At 54.4% G+C, this 20,895-nt stretch overlaps 1 protein-coding gene and 1 non-coding gene across 2 annotated transcripts in view; one reads left to right on the top strand and one right to left on the bottom strand.

Annotated features, from left to right (window-relative positions):
- LMX1A (LIM homeobox transcription factor 1 alpha) overlaps positions 1–20,895 on the top strand; it is a 118,591-nt gene that overhangs the window by 15,475 nt on the left and 82,221 nt on the right. The window lies entirely within an intron of this gene.
- LOC118673874 lies at positions 16,124–16,229 on the bottom strand. The gene has a single exon (XR_004973527.1). It is a non-coding gene; the product is annotated as a U6 spliceosomal RNA (small nuclear RNA).

The raw sequence follows: 20,895 nt of genomic DNA, 5'->3' as shown, positions 1-20,895 counted from the left end.
GTAATACTGTTTATTTGTTGTTGATTGCCTGTCTGTGTCACTAGATTAAAAGCGCTGAGTTCCGGGACCTTCCTGCTTCTGTACCGTTTAGTTTTGTTTGACGCCATATCTCCAGCATCTGCACGGTGCTTGGTGCGCGGTAGGTATTAGGCAAATGCATGTTGGTCCCATGGGTAAGCCGATCGAGGAAAGCTTGTTGTTGAGAAAGCTTCTCAGAACAGGTGACAGACAATGAACAACAAATACAGATGCATTTCCAACTGCGGCAATGCAGTGAGCCCAGGGACAGCTCAGATTGGTGTCCTGTAAGCATCCGGAGGGCGCCCAAGGGGTACCGCGCGGACTGAGAAGAGGGCCAAGGGCGGGCAGCACCAGCGCCTGCGGCCCCGGGACGGGACAGTCTGGGATGGGACGACGCAGGCAGGGGTCTGGAAGACGGCAGCGGGGGGGACTCTCAAAAACCATGGCCAGCTCTTTGCCCTTGAACTTGGCAGTCAGTCATTGGTAACCTTACCAAGATCCTTATCAGAGGCACGGAGGGGACAGGACGGCGTGTTAATGGGCTGGACAGTCAAGAGAAACCACGAGCAGAGGGAGGCGGCATCCAGCTCTCCTGAGAAGACGGGTTGGAGGAGGGATGGAGGCGGCTGGGGGAGATGTTTTAGGATGGAGTAGTGTGAGCTTGCTCGATGGCTAAGGCGAGTCTGGCCAGGAAAAGGAGGAGGTTGAAGGCCCAGGAGTGAAGGGATGCCCACTTGATAGAGGAGGAGCCTGGGGAGGGTCAGGGACAGCCCGGCACAGGCTCTGCCTTGCGTGGTCTTTCCCCGCCAGGCGTTCCTTTGTTCTCTGTGGACCCGCCGAAGCTAGTCACACTGACAGGGCCTGCGGGGCCTCCTGCCGGGCCCTCCTGCCCAGGCCTCTGCAGCTTCCCACGGGGCCTCTCCCCAGGGTCGCCTGGCTCCCGGGCGGCAGAGCGAGGCTCCGGCCTGGGTCCTTCAGACGCTAGTCTCTGGGTGCAGCTCACTCTCCATCTTCCGTCCCTGCTCCTCTTCGGTGCAGAGCTCCGTGTGGCCGAGCGCGGTCCCAGGGTCCCCTGAGTGGCGACTCCAGAGGGCAGGTGCGCCAGCCCGCAGGCCAGGACTTGGCCGCCAGCTCACCTGCATGCCTGCAAGCTGCCGGGCTTCTGCTTGCTGGGACGCTCGGGAATTCTGAGAGGAGGGGCTCCCGGGTGGGGACACGTCCTGCTGTTGACCAGACCTCAGTGGCTGCTGCCACTCGTTTTCCAGTCTTGTCCACGGGGTTCCTATGCGTGTTCCTCCACGCAGGAGGCTGGCGACCTGGCAGATAACCGAGCATCAGTCCTGCCTCTCCCTCGGCTTAGCAGGCAGAGCCAGGAGAACCATCTACCCTCTGAGGTTATCCGTCTACCCCAGCACCCTGGCCGTGAGCACCGCCCCCCCCCCCCCCCACCGGTTTGAAGCATGAGGGGGTGAGGGGAGCCATGTGTGGTTGGTGGGAACACTTCCCTGGGTCGAGGGCTGTCATATCCGTGCGACCCTAGGAAAGAAAAGGTGACAGGTCACAAGCAGCCAAACCTCTGACCTTAGCAGGGAATGAACTCGAGATTGGTGTTACCACAGACTCTGTTACCCAGCAGCTCCGCCCCTGCAGCCATACATTCAGAGGGAAATGGATTGATGACGGGTTATTGATACCATAGACGCCCAGCTGATTCATGACATGAATTTTTCTACTTGTCGACTGGCAGCAAGAGTTTAGGCCGTGCTCAATGGCGCGAGGAGGGAGACTGTAGTAGAGACGCAGCACGTAATGCTTATTACTTCTCAGTTTCCCTGCCGACAGTTAGAAGAGTAAGGCCAGATGGACTGCCCCCTTTTAATGGCAGCACAGACATGGTGGGGCTGTAGGAAAGGCATCAGGAGCGAAGCCTAGTTAACCTCAGCTCAGCCAATTGCTCTCCGTCACTGGCCCTGTGCCCCAACTCAGTTACTAAGTGGTTAAAGGACTTCCCGTGAGCTCACTTAAACTGTAACCAAGCACAGCCTTGCAGGGCCCAGCTCCCAGCTCTCCCGATGGACGATGGACACAGCCTTGCAGGGCCCAGCTCCCAGCTCTCCCGATGGACGATGGACACAGCCTTGCAGGGCCCAGCTCCCAGTTCTCCCGATGGACGATGGACGCAGCCTTGCAGGTCCCAGCTCCCAGTTCTCCCGATGGACGATGGACACAGCCTTGCAGGGCCCAGCTCCCAGCTCTCCCGATGGACAATGGACACAGCCTTGCAGGGCCCAGCTCCCAGTTCTCCCGATGGACGATGGACGCCGTGTGGCAGGGCCCAGCTCTCCTGGTGCAGCGAGTCCAGCGTCGCCCTCACACTGCTGGTGTGTCAGGGAGGAGGGAAGTTCGAAGCTCACCTCGCCTGTAATATGGGGAGGCCCACCATCAGTAAAGTCACTTGCCATGGAGTGCAGGGAGTTGCTGACTTTTTACCAGGCTGCACTCATTCCTGGGACGAGATGTGAGGAGAATGTGCCCGGCCTGGGGCCCTCAGGCGGTGGTGACCTCTGTCCTGACGGTGCTTATTCTTGGTTATGACTGGGCAGTGCTTGTAGGAGGAGCTAAAGGGGAGCTGGTACCCAGGGCCTTGGCTTGGGTTGGCGAGTTGCCCCTTTTTGGGGTAGAAACACACACACACACACACACACACACACACACACACACACTATGGACACTCTCTCCCTTTGTAACTGAGGGTATGTAAATGTGACATCACTGAGCAAGGCCAGAGATGTAACCTGTCCCCAGAGAGCTGAATCCATGCCTCCTGGTTTCCATGGGGACCAATGGTGCCCTCAGACTCACAGCACCGAGGAGGGTAGGTGACCGTGCTAATCAGCCACAGCCAGCCCTGAGTCCAAGGCCAAGGGGCTGGGTGAGCAGCACAGTGCGGGTGCGGGTGCGGGGACCCATCGATTTTATCAGGTCCTGGAAGCTGGCCCGTGACCCCAAGGTGGCTGCGTTAATGACCCGGAAGAAAGGGACAGGAGTAAGCCCATATTGCATGGAGATAGCAGCATTGCCAGACGGATGGCAGAAGACAGACGGACAAGGGTTCAAATCCCAGCTCTGCTCCTGGGCCGGTTAGCCTCCGAGGAGTCTGCCTCCTGCTTCTAAAGGCAGACGCCACCTCTCCACATGCTGCAGGGGTTAGAGATGGCGTGTGCTTGCACAGCGTCTAGTGAAGAGCCCCCGTAGATGGCAGCTAATGATACTAACAATTTACTCACCGATGCTGGGCGATGCCAGCCAGTTGTAGGCTGTGCCCACCTGGCACTTTCATCCTCAGACCAGTGGTTTGTTCTCTCATTACTTTTAAACCTCAGCATGACTTTCCTAAGAATTCTGAGCGGATACACCTAATATGTTACAAGGATATAAAAGCAGACAGATTGCCTTGAGCAGTAAAAACACACATCCGATGCAGGGAAGAAACACCGGCTTTAAAAAACCAGAGAATCTGCTCGGCTTTGTCGTCTTATGTGAACTGACGGGTGGACTTAGCTGCCGACACCCGGTACTGTTTGCTGCATTGATCCTGCACTGAACAGCAATTAGCAAACTCGTTAAGTTGTCTTGTGTTCCCCTTCTTTGCCAACAATTATGATCGTTTGTTGACAGGATCATGCAATTATCCAACCAGCCCTCTGGTTCCCTGACCGAGCGAGCTGTGATGGAGCAACGGAAGCAGCAGCGATGGCTCCGCCAACTTGGCAAACTGCCTCTTCTGCCGTCTCTTGGGTTTGGGCACAGGCACATTTGACCATAATAGCATCCTGGGCATAAGCGATATTTACGTGTTACATGTATGTTTGTGTCTATGTGCATATCCACATATACATGTGGAATCATTAGATTTTTAAAGAAGGAAGGTACTTCATTGGTCATGAGTATAATAATTAAAAACGGGACAGATTGCCTAATTTCTACTTATTTTGAAGTATAACCCTTGTAGACAGCATATAGGTGAGTCTTGCTTTAAAAATATCTTTCTGACAACCTCTTTTAATTCAAGTGTTCGGTCTATTAGCATTTAATGTAATTATTGATATAGTTGCGTTTCAGGCTACCATTTTGCTATTTTTATGCTAGTTTTCCTTTTTTCTTCCTATTTTTGTTCTCATATTTTCTCTGATGCCTTTTCTTTTTGCTACATGGAATTATATTTTTAGAATTTAATTTTAATATGTTATTGGCTTTTTAACTATCTCTTAAGTTATTATTACTTATTATTAATTTTTAGTGGTTGTTCTCAGCATGACAAGATGCATATTTAACTGCTCACAATGTACTTAGAGTTAATATTGTGCCACTGCACATAGCATGTAAGAACCTTGGAGTATATTCATCTATTTACTTTCTGCCTTAGTTTTTTTTTGCTAGTGTCAGCCTTTGTTTCCTGTTCTTCAGATTGGATCATTTCTATTGATGTATCTTTAAGTTCATCAACACTTTGTCATTACCAGTCTGCTGTTAAGCTGATCTGGTGAACATGTTATCGTAGCTATTGTACTTTTTAGTGCTAGAACTGCTCTGCCCTGTACAGTAGCCACTAGCCACATGTGGCTATTTACATTAAAATTAATTCAAATGGAGTACAGTCAGAAGTTCAGTTCTTCAGCTGCACTAACCGCATTGTAAGCAGCCGTGGCCACATGTGGCTAGTGGAAGGGCATTGGGCAACAAAGAAATGACGTTTCCTTCATTGTAGAAAGTTGTAGCAGATGGTGCCGTTCCAACTGCTCCAACAGTTTCAGTTGGATTCCTTTTTGTAGTTTAAGTTTCTCTCATGGCATTTCCCATCTTTCCATTCTTTTTGAGCATATCTGTCTTTGCATCTTTGGGCATGGTTACAAGAGATGGCTTTGCATTTTGGTTGGCTAATTCCAACATTGGGGTGATGTGGGGGGTTAGCTCTGTTGATTCTCTTTTCTCTTGAGTATGGCTCCTGTTACTGACTTTGCATTGTATCCTGGGCGTGATAGGTTGTAGATAACCTGAATTCTTATGTTTCTTTAAAAAATATTTGTGTTTTGAGACATTTCGAGAGGCAAGTCAACTTGGCTGAACTCAGACTGTAAACTCTGTCTTCCCTGCGATGGCAGCAGGTCACGTCTCAGCCCAGTTCCTGACCCTGCGGGCAGGTGGGGCCCGCCTGGCACAGGTGTGGTCCCGGGGCCAGCAGAGAGCTGGGACGTGTGTGCAGACTTGGGGCTCCTCCTCGCTGCATCTTCCAGGTCTCTGCTCTCACTGTTGGCTGCTGTGGTTGCCTTACATTCTGTCCTCTGGCCTTCTCAGCCAGGAAGACTGGCTTTTCCATCTGAGTCTCCTAGGTGCTCTGAGTGAAAGCTGTACAAACAGGACAGTCACCCATTTCTAGTCCTTTCTTCCTCGTGCTGACTCCCTTTCAGTGTCTGCCTGCCTTTGGTCATTGCCCGGGGTCTTCACATTGTTGTTTTCTATGTTTTTTCTGGAGTTTCTAGTGATCTGTGGGAGGGCTGGTCTGGAAGGAGCTACTGAGCCATTGCTGGAGGGGGACCTGACTGTCCACCTTGCTCCTGCCTTTGACCTCGGCTCCTTCCTCTGTACATGGGAGTAGTGCCACCTGCGCTCAGGTTTGTTGGGGGGATGGAGTAAGCGCACTCAGACTCTTTCCTGGCAGAGTCCCTGCTAGGATTAGTGTTGGTCGTACCGTTCTGAGATCATCTTCTCATTTTGCCTGTGTGAGAGTCACATGGCTGGTTGGTGGCAGAGCCAGCACTGGGTCCCTAATCCCCAGCTGGCGCGCGCGTGCACACACACACACACACACACGGGCATTCACACACATGCACACACACAGGCACATGAGCACGCACACAGGCATGCACATGCATGTACACATACACGTGCGCACGCACACACACACACACACACACACACAAGAACTACGCCTGTCTTAGAGACAGCCATTGGTGAGTAGTAATGTTCTGATTATTGGATGTGACTGTAGTTACTGTGTTTCCAGGGGATCTGGCTTCTGAGAGGCTGCAGCCTTCTCCCTTAGACGTCACCAGAACTTTTGTTTCCTCGTGTGTTGTCCTCTCTTCACCTGCATCACCGTCAGGCTCTGGGGGGTAATTCTGGCCACCTTCTGCGACGTTGCTGTTCTCTTCCCATGTTGCGGGCTTTGCGGCCTCGCTCCCTTTCCTCTGTGCGTGGTTAGCCTCCAGACCCTGCAGCGCCGCTGCCGCCCTGGCCTGAGTGGCCTCTGCTGCCCCAGGGCTCGGGGACAGCGCGGCCAGCCCTGCGGGGAGACCCAGCCCGGTCTCTGCAGAGGCCTGGTGGGCGGCCCTGAGGCGCCGTGCGGAGCCGTGCGCACCGCTTGTGCTCTGAGGTCCCTGCGCCTTCTCTCCTGACAGCGCACAGGAGCCAAGGCTGCCGTGGGAAACCCTGTTCTTTCCATGTGGGTTTGCGGTAGAGCAGGAGCCCCAGGAGAGTGAGGGGATGGGGCACCCACTTCCCTCTCCTGCTCAGCAGGAATCCCAGAGCTCTGGGAAGGTAAGCCTGCCTAACTTGTCTCTGGGAGGGCCACAGGACTGCATGGAGCCGAATCCCACCGTGGGTCCACTTCCGAGGCTCATGAGCACGCTGTGCCTCCGGCAGGATGCTGGCCATCATGGCACGGGTGCCAGCCCTGCCGGTGGGCCCAACAGTGGACCACCTGTCACAGGCTGGGCCGGGTGCTGCCAGGTGCTGGGACAGATGTGCAGCTGAGTGGGAGCTGAGCACAGGTCTGGCGGGGCTCACATCACTCTCACTGTACCTGCCTGTTAACCCTGCGGACTCAGGTGGCGCTGTGGGCGGGACGCCTCCGTGCCCAGGGACAGATGAGAAACGGCACCTCCGTGCCCTGTCTCAGTCACGCACCCACAGGCAGGCTGGCGCTGGCGCTGGTGCTGGGACTGACTCCCATGCGGTGAGGCCTCTATCCCAGCGTCAGTCGCAAGAGAGACCCTCGGCCCAGGGGCCACCGTCAGAACACACGGGTTTCTGTGTGAAATCGTGAGGAGGCAGGAGGGCACCGGGTGGTGTGTGGTTAATGAGCTTTCCTTTCTCCAGGCTCCTGGCATATTCTCCTCTCTTCCTCTACCCCCCCACCCCCTCCCCCGCCCCCTCCCCCGCCCCCTTCCCGGGTCTCCCTGGAGCCAGCACGAATGAAGCGCGCAGGGGCCAGGCCTCCACATTAGAGGGAACTATTTTCCCATTACGGTTCCTTGTTGGACTCTGTGATAGAGGTGCTGGCAGGGCAGCTCTGGGGCTCCCCACCTCTGAGAATTCCCAGGAGAGGCCTCTGAGCGAGAAGGATTTACAGCCAAGACAATGCGGCTCTCACAACCTTAATTACACGACCGCTCCCAGGAGCTGCCTGCGCGGCAGGAGCTGCCCGCGAAGGACTAGGTTGCCCCGAGCGGTGCAGGGGCTGTTCCGGCTGCGGTGCATCCAGACTCGAGCACTCCTGGGTCCAGCCTGGTCTCCCTGCTGGAGGCAGAGCTGCAGGGGCAGGAGCTGGAGCTGGTCAGTGGGGAGGGGCTTCTGTGTGGTCAGCCCCAGGCCAAGGCCTCCTGCTGTGTCTGGAGTCTTGGTTGGTGCTGGGTCAGGCTCTGGTTCAGTGCTCGGCCCGCACACCAGAGGCCGGCATAATGTTCGCTGGCTCTTTCTCTGAAGTCAGGCTTGACTCTGGCGAGGTCAGGGTGACCCGGCTCTTCCTGGGAACCCCCTCTGCTGCGGCCGCCCCTGGAACACGGCTTGGCCTGTGCTTGGCTCTGGATGGTGTGAAAGGTGGCCTTGGCCGTGGTCTGGCTTGAGTTGGGTCTTCTCTCCTTGGGGACTTCCTCTTCCTGCTGGTCCCTCTGTGGTCCTTTCCCGTCGTTCTCTCCTTAGCTCTTGCCTGCCTTCGCCAACCAATGAGATGCCCACTCCCCGAAGTTCAGCTGCGTCCCTAGACAATGGCTTTGGTCCCAAACCCACTGAGCCCACCTCTGCCCTGGACGCTAGACCCCTCTTCAGCTGCTGGGCGAGGGCCTTACGGCTGCTGAGGCGTGGACAGAGCAGGTGCTGTGGGCTTTCTCCATCTCCGCGTTGCTGGAAACTGAAAGGAACCACAGGGACTGAGCTGGTTTGGGGGGAAATGGATGAGTTAGGGTTTGGAGATCTGAAGCCAGGAAGTAGGGTGAGGGGGGCCTGGGAAGAGCCAGGAAAAACAATCCTACAGAAGCAGCGCGGGGACAAGAGGCCAGGGTCCGGCTCCAGTCTCCTCCTAACTCGCTGGCTACTCACGTGACTCAGTCGGGCCGCCGTTTCTTCACCCATAAGATGGAAGCTGGCCAGGCCCTGCTGCCCGGGGACGCCTTCTCCATGTGTCCCAGACCACCGACCAGCTCTGCAGGCTGCTGCCCTCCTGGGTGGCACTGGTCCTTCAGGGGGAGGTGCCGGGGTTAATCTCGCCCTGATGTGCAGCTCTTCCCAGCGGGTCCTGAGAGAACCACGGTTGCCCGAGGGTGTGGAGAAGTGAGAGCTCAGAGGCCCTCATGGAAATCTGAGTCTCTGACCGCTTGGCTCCTCCCAAACCAGCACCCCCTGCCCAGCTCTATGCCCCCCCCCCCCCCCCCCAGCACCTTCATCAGCATTCCCAGCCAGCCTCCTGCCTCCTGCCTGTTGGAGAGATGGAGGCCAGTGGCGGGTCTGACTGAAGAGCGTGTAATATAAAAGGGCAGAGCCGAGCCCGCAGGGACTGCGGCCGAGAGCTCCGATATTGCTTCCTCCGCCAGGGCAGCGCGGGGCCCCGGGGATCACTCGCAATATTGCTGCCCCCGCTGGGAGGGAGGCGGTAGGCGCAGAGCCTGAGGATGGCTGCGCGGAGGCCGAGCAGGACAACAGCAATATGGCGATGCTGCAATCACAGTGGAAACAGTAATCACTGCGTTTTCCAGGGTTATTAACTTTGGGAAGCCGGGTTTATTAACTCTCCCGGCTTATTAACTCTGGGAATCTTTGCTCGTGGCAGCGTGTGCCCGAGGCTGGCTGGCGGTTCGAGTTCATCAGTCTCAGGCCCTCCAGGAGGAAGGGGCGCGGGAGAGAGGGAGCGGCGGTGATATTTGAAGTAATTAGAGAGGCTTTATTGAAATCACATGCGCGGGAAGACGTGGCAATTAAGGGAGACGAGGCTGCTCTGCCCTCGGAGGACCAAGGCTGTCACAGACAACCCTCGTCGGGGGTCGGGGCCGGTGAGAGGCGCTGGGAAGCACACCTCTATGTTAACCCGGAGAGCTGAGTTGAACAGTGTGGGGAGCAAGCACACGTCTAGTTCCACTGCTGCACAACACAGAAAGCGCAACGTAAAACGGGCAAAGACGGAGGGTGGCACTGGAAGTCCGAGTTCTGTCCCTGGAGTTAGTCGCAACCACAGAGAATCCAAGACTCTCACAGAGGAGGCCTTGCTGGTGTGCGGAGGCCAGGCCAATCCGAGAGGCCAGGCGGCGGGAGGGGCCAGGCCAAGAACGTTTTTTTAAATAAAGAAGACCCTGGCGAAAATATTCCAGGAAACACATTAAAAAAATGTTTTTATTGATTTCAGAGAGAGGAAGGGAGAGGGGGGGCGGGAGAGAGAGAAATGTCAATGATAAGAGGGAACCATTGATCAGCTGCCTCCTGCACCCCCCCACTGGGGATTGAGCCCCAAACCCGGGCATGTGCCCTGACTGGGAATGGAACTGTGACCTCCTGGTTCATGGGTCAATGCTCAACCACTGAGCCACACCAGCCGGCCAGGGTGAGTACATTTGATGAGATTTAGGGCGAGGGGCAGGATCATGGGGGAGATCTCAGCATTTCAGAGGGAACCTAGTGGTATTGGGATGGGAACATCTGGTTCCCTCGGGTCCCTTGGGGCTGTGCAGTCGCCTGGGATGAGGGCCGGTGGCCCCCGGGCTGAGAATGGGATGCTGTGTGGAGAGGTGCCAGCTCAGCTAACAGAAGATTTTCTAGTGATGCTTTTGAACCTGGAGTGAATCCTTTATGTGATGATGGCATAGAAGATGTTTAGATCCTCATATCAAACATCTATTTGCTGTCTACTGTGGTTCCGCATGAAGAAGAAAGCTGGCCTCACCAGTTGACTGCGATCAAAAGAGCATTGGGTCTGGGGGCAGAAACCCAGGTTGTGACACTTGAGCCTGTTTTTTATGTGCCAATGGGGTGTCATGTCACGGACAGGCTGCATGAGGGTGCAGGAGACGGCATCTGATGACGCTTGTGGACTGCAAAGACTGCACCTCGAAGGTTCCAGACAATCACTGTGTTAACCTTTACTGTTGCCCGGTGAGCACCGGCCCAGTGCCGCAGTGCAAATGTTCTTTCTCCCCAGCATCTCGGCGCCTCTGCTTCCCCCTCTCCTGCAAGAGCGGACGATAAGGGGCCGCTCCGTCAGCATTGACATAGGGGTTGCTCAGGGTCCGATGTGCTCACTCAGCATTGCACCCAGCTCCTGTTGTCGGGACTGCGGGGCTCACGGCCAAGTGCGTGGTGGGCACTTCTAGTTAGGAGAGTATCATGCTGGGACCCGACCCTCGTTGGGCAGAGCCACCCTGGGCCTGGTCAGAGGAGGCTGGGTCTGGAGCCCTGGGCGAGCTGTGTGGTCCAGGTTGCCCTGGAGCCCATGGGTCAGCCTCCGGTGGCCTTGGTCCTCCCCCACTGACCAGCTGTGCTGTCTCTGTGACCTGCAGGGGGTCTGCAGTCACACCTGCGGGGCAATGTCCCACCTCAGCTTTCATCCCCCCAAACCTGTGGGCCGCCGGCTGTGTCCCTGGCACGGGCCTCACTCCACACGCATCCTGCTCCCGAGGGTCTGAGTCACGGCGCAGGTGGGCCACGGGGAAGACGAGGAGGTGACACAGGCGAATTTCTCTCTACCGTCAGGAGGGAGGTGATCCAAAGGTAACTGTGAGCATATTGTGGGGGGGCGCCTTTCATTCCTGAAACGTTCGCCCATCAGCAAGTGCTTGCTGCACTGCAGTTGGGCGCGTGGAGGGAAGAAGAGGAACGGACAGGCCCCTGGCCTTGCATGGCTTAGAGTTCTGTGCAGGAGTTTGAAGCGCAGCTTGGAAAGTGTTGAGGGTGGTGAAACCAACAAGTGCAAACTGGTGGAGGGTGAATTCAACATCCGGGCTTATCCTGGAGGAGCAAAATGTTCTGCAAAGGAAATCAGGGAAGGCTTTCAGGAGGAGGCAAGCTTCCGGCCAGGCCCAAATGAAGGCGGGTGGCAGAGGTCAAAGGTGTGCGGCCAGGGGTGGTGAGGAGGTGGCTTTGCCTGGCACGTAGGGGCACATGTTTTATTGTGATATCTGCATCTTTACTGCTAACAGGTATCAGAAAGGATAATACCAATGCAGCAGGCATGGCAGCGATAGAACGTTTCTACTTTCAGATAAGCCTGTTTAAGTGAAACGGGCCAGTTTGATACATGTAACAGATCACCGTTGTCCAGGTGACACGCTTGGCAGAGAGCATGTCTGTGACGTGGAAATTCCTGGAGGTTAGGAAACGCTGGTGTAACGATATTCTCACCTTACGTAGTTTGTGGTGCTTTATAGTTTACCAGATATTTTCGTATATGTTTTGTGATTTATCACCATTACCACCCTCTGTGGTGGACAGGTGGTTTATTACCCTGGAGCAAGTTATAATTTTAGTAGGTATATTTATTCATTGAATTCTGACCAACCCATTTTACATCTAAGAATGCGTGGCCTGGAGAGGTGACATTACTCAAGGTGAGACAGCTGGTGAGCCATGGGCTGGGGTCAGGCCTGGGCCTCCTGATTGGAGAGGACCATCCCTGGGGGAGGAGCCGGAGGAGTTCCAGGTCAGACTGGGCCTCCTGATTGGACAGGACCATCCCTGGGGGAGGAGCCGGAAGAATTCCAGGTCAGACCTGGGCCTCCTGATTGGAGAGGACCATCCCTGGGGGAGGAGCCGGAGGAGTTCCAGGTCAGACCTGGGCCTCCTGATTGGACAGGACCATCCCTGGGGGAGGAGCCGGAAGAGTTCCAGGTCAGACCTGGGCCTCCTGATTGGAGAGGACCATCCCTGGGGGAGGAGCTGGAGGAGTTCCAGGTCAGACTGGGCCTCCTGATTGGAGAGGACCATCCCTAGGGGAGGAGCCGGAGGAGTTTCAGGTCAGACCTGGGCCTCCTGATTGGAGAGGACCATCCCTAGGGGAGGAGCCGGAGGAGTTTCAGGTCAGACCTGGGCCTCCTGATTGGAGAGGACCATCCCTAGGGGAGGAGCCGGAGGAGTTCCAGCGCAGGGCATAGCACTGAAGACATGGAGTTAGAATTAGGAATTCGTGTTCCAGTGTAAGAGGTACAGCTTAGGACATGGTTATATGTGGATTGAAAAGTCAGGGAAGACTGGTAGGAATCATTGGAAAAGGGCTTTCAAAGTCTATGTGTTAAGGAAACATGTGGGTGATCATCATCATCATCATCATGATCAAGATCACATAACATGAAGGTGACATTTGAACCATTTTCAGGTGTACGGTCAGTGGCTTTCAGTCCACTCCCAGTGTCGTTCTCCCATCCCCGCCATCTCTTTCCAGATCGTTTCCGTCATCCCCAAAGGAAACCCTGTGCCCAGTGAGCAGACGCTCCTTTGCCCCTTTCCCCCACACCCTGGAAAACATGCCTCTGGGCATTTGCCTATTCTGGGTATTCCATCAAATGGAATTATACAGCACGTGAACTTCCATGTTGGACTCTTTCATGTAGAATATTTCCAAGCTTCATGCCTGTTGTGGCATAGTCAGTGCTTTATTCCTTTTCGTGGGCAAATAGCATTCCATTGTGTGGATGGACCACACTGTGGTTTCCGTTCATCAGTAGATGGACATGTGGGTTGTTTCCGTCTTTGGCTACTACGCCTAAGACTGCAGTGAATGTTCATGGACACATTTTGTTGGAACACTGGTTCTAATTCTCCTGGGTACATACCTGGGGGTGGAGTTGCTGGGTCATAGGGCAATTTTGTGCTTAACTTTGAGGCACAGCCCAACTACTTTCCCCAGCGGCTCTGGCATCGTCCACTCCCACCCGCAGGATGTGCGGTACCATCCTCCATCCTCACTGGCACCTGCAACCTTCCACTGCCTTTTGATTGTAGCCTCCCCGGGGGTGTGAAGAGGCATCTCGTTGTGGTTTTGACTGAGTTTTCCTGAGGACTGGCCACGTTGAGAATCCTTTCCTGGGCGTATTGGCCATTTGTCTGTCTTCTCTGGAGAAGTGTCTGTTCAAGTCCTTTGCCGTCTTTCAATTGTGTGTTTCATCTTTTGGTGGTTGAATTATAAGAGCTGTGATATATTCTGGACAGTAGACCTTCATCAGTTACACGATTTGCAAATATTTTCTCCCATTCTATGGGTTGTCTTTTCATTTTCTGGATCCCGCCTTTTGACGCACAGAAGTTTTTAGTTTTGATGATGTCTAATTATCTGCTTTTCTAACTTTAAAACAAGGGGCCCCCAGGGCTGAGTGTTGAGATGTTGTCATGGTCAGAGATGTGCTTACCTTTGTTAAGGTCTTAAAAATATAAAGACAATAAAAATCGTTTGTGACCCACTGGTCACAGGTCACTCCTCAGTCTTCTGTCTTTCTAGACATTTTCTTCCCTTTATTCATGTGTGTTTCTGCGGGTCTGCCTTTTCTCTCTTTATTTTTTCTTTATTCTTTTTTATAAAATAAATTTTTATTGATTTCAGAGAGGAAGGAAGAGGAGAGAGAGATAGAAACATCAATGATGAGAGAGGATTGTTGATTGGCTGCCCCCTGCAGGATTGGGAATTGAGCCTACAACCTGGGCATGTGCCCCGACTGGGAATCCAATTGTGACCTCCTGGTTCATAGGTCAGTGCTCAACCACTGAGCCACTGCGGCTGAGCAACTTTATTTATTCTTATGAATATTTTCATTGACATTATGTTGTGAACATTTTTCCATATTAGTCTTTGAAAGTATGGTTTTATTGGTTATGAAACTTAATTGTAGCATCATTTGTTTAACCATTTATATTACTGTAATTACTTAGGTGACCTTCCTGATAATACATATTTCATTACCTCTTGGATTACTTCCTTGGATTACATAGTATAAAATATACTAACATTGTTTAAGGTTCTCGAGGATTCTTTCTTTCCTCCTTTCTCTATTTTTTTTTCTTTATTTTTCCCTTTCTTTCCCTTCCTCCCTGTCTCTCTCCCTCCCTCCTTCCCTCCCTCCTCCCCTTTCATCTCGGCAGGTTGATATATCAGTGATTTCTGTTGGGAGCCATGCTAAGCTGGGGCAGGGCCTCAACCGTGATTGGCGAGGGTTCAAGGACATCAAAAAGGGGCATTACTTTGATGACCTTCCCTGCCGACTCAGGTGTGGTCACAGAGCAGTTCCGTGGCCTTGGTCTCTCACCCTCGTGGTTTGCGGGCCCTTGGGTAGGCGCTCCCTTTGGAGAATGCGCCTGGGCAGGCAGTCCCTTTGCTCCCTCGCACCTCTAGGCCTGGATCACAGATCAGGGAGGTGTTGTCTCCACCTGCTGTGCCTCTCCTCCCAACCACGCCATGTGCCGAAGGGACAGCTGCACACTGTAGGGTGGTTGTTGTTGTTTGTTGTTTGCTGAAATGGTTCTTGGATTTGTTTCTATTTTTTCTGGAGAAATAGTGACTAAATTGCTGGCCTTGCCCACTGCTCCTTGCTGCTCTCTCCAGTCCTTCCCGAGCATGACCCGTTCTGACTAGCTGCAGCAGTGACCCACCCAGCCCACCGGCTCAGGGTCCCCGTCCCGCCTCTGCTTCCCAGATGCGTCCCTCGCCCAGAGCAGGCGGCGAGGCCTGGCTTCTGCCGCACTTTAGGGAAAGGTTCTATGCTACATATTTCCAGTGTTAGGATGCCATGGATATTAAGTTACCTTACTGATTTAATGCAACGTTTTCAAGGAGCAACAATAAACAAAAGGCAGGCTTGCTTTGTTTGCTGAACTAGAGACCTGTCTGTGCACCTTCTGAAGGTGCTCCCAGCTTGCACTGTGCGTGCACAGGTGGTGTCGGAGGTCTTCTCCTTGGCCTCACTCACCATCTAAAAACGGCTTTTGTTTTTTAGAGCAGCTTTAGGTTCTCAGAACAATTGAGACGAAGGCACAGAGATTTCCCATACCCCCCCCGCCTGACTCTCCACACCCTCAGCCGAGGGGACCCCTGTTAGAACTGGTGAACCGACGTGGACACATTGGGGTTCACTCTGTGTTGTACGCTCTGTGGGTCCAGACACATGTGTAATGGCGGGTGTCACCATTCTAGGAGGTTCCTGCCCTGACACTGTCTGTGCTCTGCCGCTCACCCCCCTCCCATTAACCTCTGGCAGCCACGGACCCTTTACTGTCCCCTTCGCGTCGCCGTTCCCAGAGCGTCACACACTCGGAATCACACGCGTGCGGTCTCCTCAGACTGGCTTCCTTCACTCCGCGACACGCATTTCCGTTTCCTCACGCGCTTTCCTGGCTTGTCGCTCACTTCTCCTTGGCATCGAGCGGACCCCCTGTCTGGATGGACCCGCTTCCCGCTCACCGACGGAAGGACAGCTTGCTTGCTTCCAAGTGCTGGCGATCACACAGCTGCTGTAAAACCTCTGCATGGATGCAGACCTTTATATCTCTCAGTGAGGTGGCATCGTCATCATAATTCAACATATTCTTTAAAAAATTCTTTAAAAATCCTCACCTGAGGATATAGTTTCCATTGATATTTAGAGAGAGTGAAAGAAAGGGAGGAGGGGGAGAGAGAAAGAGAAAAACATCGGTGTGAGAGAGACACAAGGATTGGTTGCCTCCTGCATGGGGCTGGGTTTCGAACCTGCAATGGAGGCTCATGCCCTTGACTGGGAATTGAACCTAAGACCCTTTGGTCTGTGGACTGATGCTCTAACCACTGAACAACCAGCCAGGGACCACATATTACTTTTTTTTTAAAATTATGGAACGCTTCACTAATTTGCATGTCATCCTTGTGCAGGGTTATGCTAATCTTCTCTGTATCGTTCCAATTTTAGTAGATGTGCTGCCAAAGTGAGCACCCCCATTTACTTTTAAGGGTTATTCCTAGATAGTGTCTGGAGTGAGTAAAATTCCTCTTTCTACCGTAAGTTTTGTTGCTAACGTCATAGAGAAACTATCAATTTTTACATATGACATTGTGTCTACATTTTATTGAACCTTTTAATTTTAAGAGTTCTTTTGTTGCTCTCCTGGCTTTATTAATTTTCAAATAATGACCATTTGCCATTCTTCTCAGCAGGTTTATGTTGGTGTCTGTTTTTTTTTTTTTTTTTTTTTTTTCCAGATAGGACTCTTCAGTATTCAGGTGGTGGAGATAATAGGGAATGTTCCTGTTTTCTCCCTGGATTTTAAGGAGAAATGGTGCCTTTCGATTTTTTAAGTTTGACGTTGGCTGTAGGTTGAAGATTAATTTTTTTTCATGTTAAGCAATAGCTCTATTTTCTATTAAGAGATTGGTAGGCATTGGTGTGTGTGTGTGTGTGTGTGTGTGAGAGAGAGAGAGAGAGAGAGAGAGAGAGAGAGAGAGATCTCAGCTGCATTACACTCAGCTTCAGTTACAGAAAGCCCAGGTACCATGCCTGGGGCTGGTAAACGAAGGGGTTTGTTTCTCCAAGTGATGTCTGCATGGGCAGAAGAAATGGGGAGGCTCCTCGATGCCATCGGCTTTCTGTGTTCCTCGTACCCATCCTCGGCTCCAGGCCTGTGTCTTCCTTCTCTCCATCCTCGGCTCCAGGCCCGCGTCTTCCTTCTCTCCGTCCTCAGTTCCAGGCCCGCGTCTTCCTTCTCTCTATCCTCAGCTCCAGGCCCGCGTCTTCCTTCTCTCCATCCTCAGCTCCAGGCCCAAGTCTTCCTTCTGTCCATCCTCAGCCCCAGGCCTGTGTCTTCCTTCTCTCCATCCTCAGCTCCAGGCCCCCGTCTTCCTTCTGTCCATCCTCAGCCCCAGGCCTGCGTCTTCCTTCTCTCCGTCCTCAGCTCCAGGCCCCCGTCTTCCTTCTGTCCATCCTCGGCTCCAGGCCTGCGTCTTCCTTCTCTCCATCCTCAGCCCCAGGCCCAAGTCTTCCTTCTGTCCATCCTCTGCTCCAGGCCTGTGTCTTCCTTCTCTCCATCCTCAGCTCCAGGCCCCCGTCTTCCTTCTCTCCATCCTCAGCCCCAGGCCCAAGTCTTCCTTCTGTCCATCCTCAGCTCCACGCCTGTGTCTTCCTTCTCTCCATCCTCAGCTCCAGGCCCATGTCTTCCTTCTGTCCATCCTCAGCCCCAGGCCTGTGTCTTCCTTCTGTCCATCCTCAGCTCCAGGCCCCCATCTTCCTTCTCTCTATCCTCAGCTCCAGGCCCCCGTCTTCCTTCTCTCCATCCTCAGCTCCAGGCCCCCTTCTTCCTTCTCTCCATCCTCAGCTCCACGCCTGTGTCTTCCTTCTCTCCATCCTCAGCCCCAGGCCCGCGTCTTCCTTCTGTCCATCCTCAGCTCCAGACCTGTGTCTTCCTTCTCTCCATCCTCAGCTCCAGGCCCATGTCTTCCTTCGGTCCATCCTCAGCCCCAGGCCTGTGTCTTCCTTCTCTCCATCCTCAGCTCCAGGCCCATGTCTTCCTTCTGTCCATCCTCAGCCCCAGGCCTGTGTCTTCCTTCTCTCCATCCTCAGCTCCAGGCCCATGTCTTCCTTCTGTCCATCCTCAGCTCCATGCCTGTGTCTTCCTTCTCTCCATCCTCAGCCCCAGGCCCGCGTCTTCCTTCTCTCCATCCTCAGCCCCATGCCTGTGTCTTCCTTCTCTCCATCCTCAGCTCCAGGCCCCCGTCTTCCTTCTTTCCATCCTCAGCTCCAGGCCCATGTCTTCCTTCTGTCCATCCTCAGCTCCACGCCTGTGTCTTCCTTCTCTCCATCCTCAGCCCCAGGCCCGCGTCTTCCTTCTCTCCATCCTCAGCTCCAGGCCCGCGTCTTCCTTCTCTCCATCCTCAGCTCCACGCCTGTGTCTTCCTTCTCTCCATCCTCAGCCCCAGGCCTGTGTCTTCCTTCTGTCCATCCTCAGCTCCAGGCCCCCATCTTCCTTCTCTCCATCCTCAGCTCCAGGCCCCCGTCTTCCTTCTCTCTATCCTCAGCTCCAGGCCCCCGTCTTCCTTCTCTCCATCCTCAGCCCCAGGCCCGCGTCTTCCTTCTCTCCGTCCTCAGCTCCAGGCCCGCGTCTTCCTTCTCTCCATCCTCAGCCCCTCGCCTGTGTCTTCCTTCTCTCCATCCTCAGCCCCACGGTCCCGTGTCTTCCTTCTCTCCATCCTCTGCTCCAGGCCCGTGTCTTCCTTCTCTCCATCCTCAGCTCCAGTCCCGTGTCTTCCTTCTCTCCATCCTCAGCCCCAGGCCTGTGTCTTCCTTCTCTCCATCCTCAGCCCCAGGCCCATGTCTTCCTTCTCTCCATCCTCAGCTCCAGGCCCATGTCTTCCTTCTGTCCATCCTCAGCCCCAGGCCCCCGTCTTCCTTCTCTCCATCCTCAGCTCCAGGCCCATGTCTTCCTTCTCTCCATCCTCAGCTCCAGGCTTGTGTCTTCCTTCTGTCCATCCTCAGCTCCAGGCCCGTTTCTTCCTTCTGTCCATCCTCAGCCCCAGGCCCCCGTCTTCCTTCTCTCCATCCTCAGCCCCAGGCCCCCGTCTTCCTTCTGTCCATCCTCAGCCCCAGGCCCATGTCTTCCTTCTGTCCATCCTCAGCTCCAGGCCCAGGTTCTCACGGCCAAAATGATGGTGCAGCCCAGCCTCCCAACCCCATCCCAGCAGGTAGAAGAGGGCAGGAGCTAAGGTGAGGGGCAGAGGGCCTCAGGGTCCCAGCGGAGTGTGCTTCTCTTAGGTGGCTCTCCAGGAGCCACCCAGGCCCTTCCACTCACATCTCCTGCAGGGCACACAGCCCCGGGGGCCGTGGTTTGAGAGCAGGGCCTGCGGATATGGGTGCGTTAGCCGCCTGCAGCCTCAGCCCCTGGTGGAGGCAAAGGGCTTGGAGCCCTTCAGAAGGAGAGGACCTAACTCCTTAGCAGACACTCTGCTGGTTGTCTGTGATTTCGGACTTAACCTCTTGCCCCTCAGTGACTGTGTGAGTCACTTAACCTCTCTGCTCTCGGGCTGCCTGGAGGGGCTGTGGATGCAGATCCCCAGGGGCTCTAGTTGAATTTCTGCTTTTGCAATGGGATTTTTTCTTTGGTTAATGAGTAACTGCCCTTTGGCCTGATTTTTATGGGGCTGTTATTAAATTACTTCTGCTTGAACACAGCCGTCAGGTGAGCAGGATGTGGCAGAGGTGGCGCATGGATGATGTTAGCAACAGGAATGCTGCTTCTTCACAAGGAAGTAGGAACAGGCGACGAGGAGAAAGCCCAAAGTCACCTCCACTCCCCGGCGGGCAGGGGGCGGGGATACGGAGCCTGCTGTTGGAGTGCCCCGTCCCCTGGGCACACCGCTGTGCCTACCTCTCGGCCCGCGGGGAAGGGCAGCGTCTTGCTGTGCGTCTTGTTGGGAGATGCACCCTCCCTCAGCTGCTTTTGTGGCGACTATTAATTGCTTCCTGAGTTGATGCCACGTAAATAAAGCAGTTGCCAGGGAGGGAATTACCAGCGGATAAGTGGGGGGTCATTAACGTACTGTTGACCCTGAACCCGAGGATGACGTGAGGGCGGCACGAGCTCTCGGGAAATTTTCCAGAGCCCACTTCAGCGGGAGGTGATGTGTTTTAAATCCCCTGTAATGCACCCAGGGAATCAGATGAGATAATAGTTTGCAGAAATCTCTGGGCCGGGAGCCCCGCTCAGCAGGCCGGACCCGGGGTTGTCACCCTCAGGCTGCGCGGTGCCTGTGCCGGGTGCGACTGGACGGCTGTCTCCCCCCAGGTGGCGGACGCCGACCCAGCGCCCGAGGGCCGGTGTGCCGCACGCCCGCGTCCCGAGTCCTTAGGGCTATTTTGTATTAATAAGTAACTTCCAATTCTGCCGTGTCCTGAAGCGCGCGATTTTAGCTAGACTGAGAGGCTGGGGTCAGTCTGTAGGTGTATTGATGCCGCTGCCTCCAGCTCTCCTCCAGGGAAACCCAGGTGCGCTCCGCCGGTGCGTGGGGCATGTGCTAGCGGCGTGGGGCATGTGCTCGCGGCGTGGGGCATGTGCTCGCGGCATGGGGATGTGCTAGCGGTGTGGAGCATGTGCCAGCGGTGTGGGGGTGCCTTCTGAAGATTTTGACAGGAAGAATGGGAACTATTTGGGGTGCGTCTCTTCACAGCCCTATCCTGAGTGGGGTCCGCAGTTCAGAGCACCTGTGGAAGAGCAGAGTAACTAACCGGGGGGGGGGGGGGGTCCAAATGTATGATGTGTGCGGGTACCGTGTGTGTGTGCGGGTACTGTGTGTGTGTCTGTGTGTGTGTCTCTGTGTGTGTGGGTACTGTGTGTGTGTGAGTACTGTGTGTGTGTGTGAGTACTGTGTGTGTGCGCGGGTACTGTGTGTGTGTGTGTGTGTGAGTACTGTGTGTGTGCGTGGGTACTGTGTGTGTGCGTGGGTACTGTGTGTGTGCGCGGGTACTGTGTGTGTGTGTGTGTGTGAGTACTGTGTGTGCGTGCGGGTACTGTGTGTGTGTGTGTGAGTGCTGTGTGTGTGTGCGCGGGTACTGTGTGTGTGTGTGTGTGTGTGTGTGTGAGTACTGTGTGTCTGTGCGCGGGTACTGTGTGTGT

The sequence above is a fragment of the Myotis myotis genome, unplaced genomic scaffold, assembly GCF_014108235.1.
Source record: "Myotis myotis isolate mMyoMyo1 unplaced genomic scaffold, mMyoMyo1.p scaffold_m19_p_18, whole genome shotgun sequence".
Taxonomy (NCBI): Eukaryota; Metazoa; Chordata; class Mammalia; order Chiroptera; family Vespertilionidae; genus Myotis; species Myotis myotis.
Note: the sequence above shows the minus strand (reverse complement) of the source record. Positions and strands in the feature narration are given on the sequence as shown.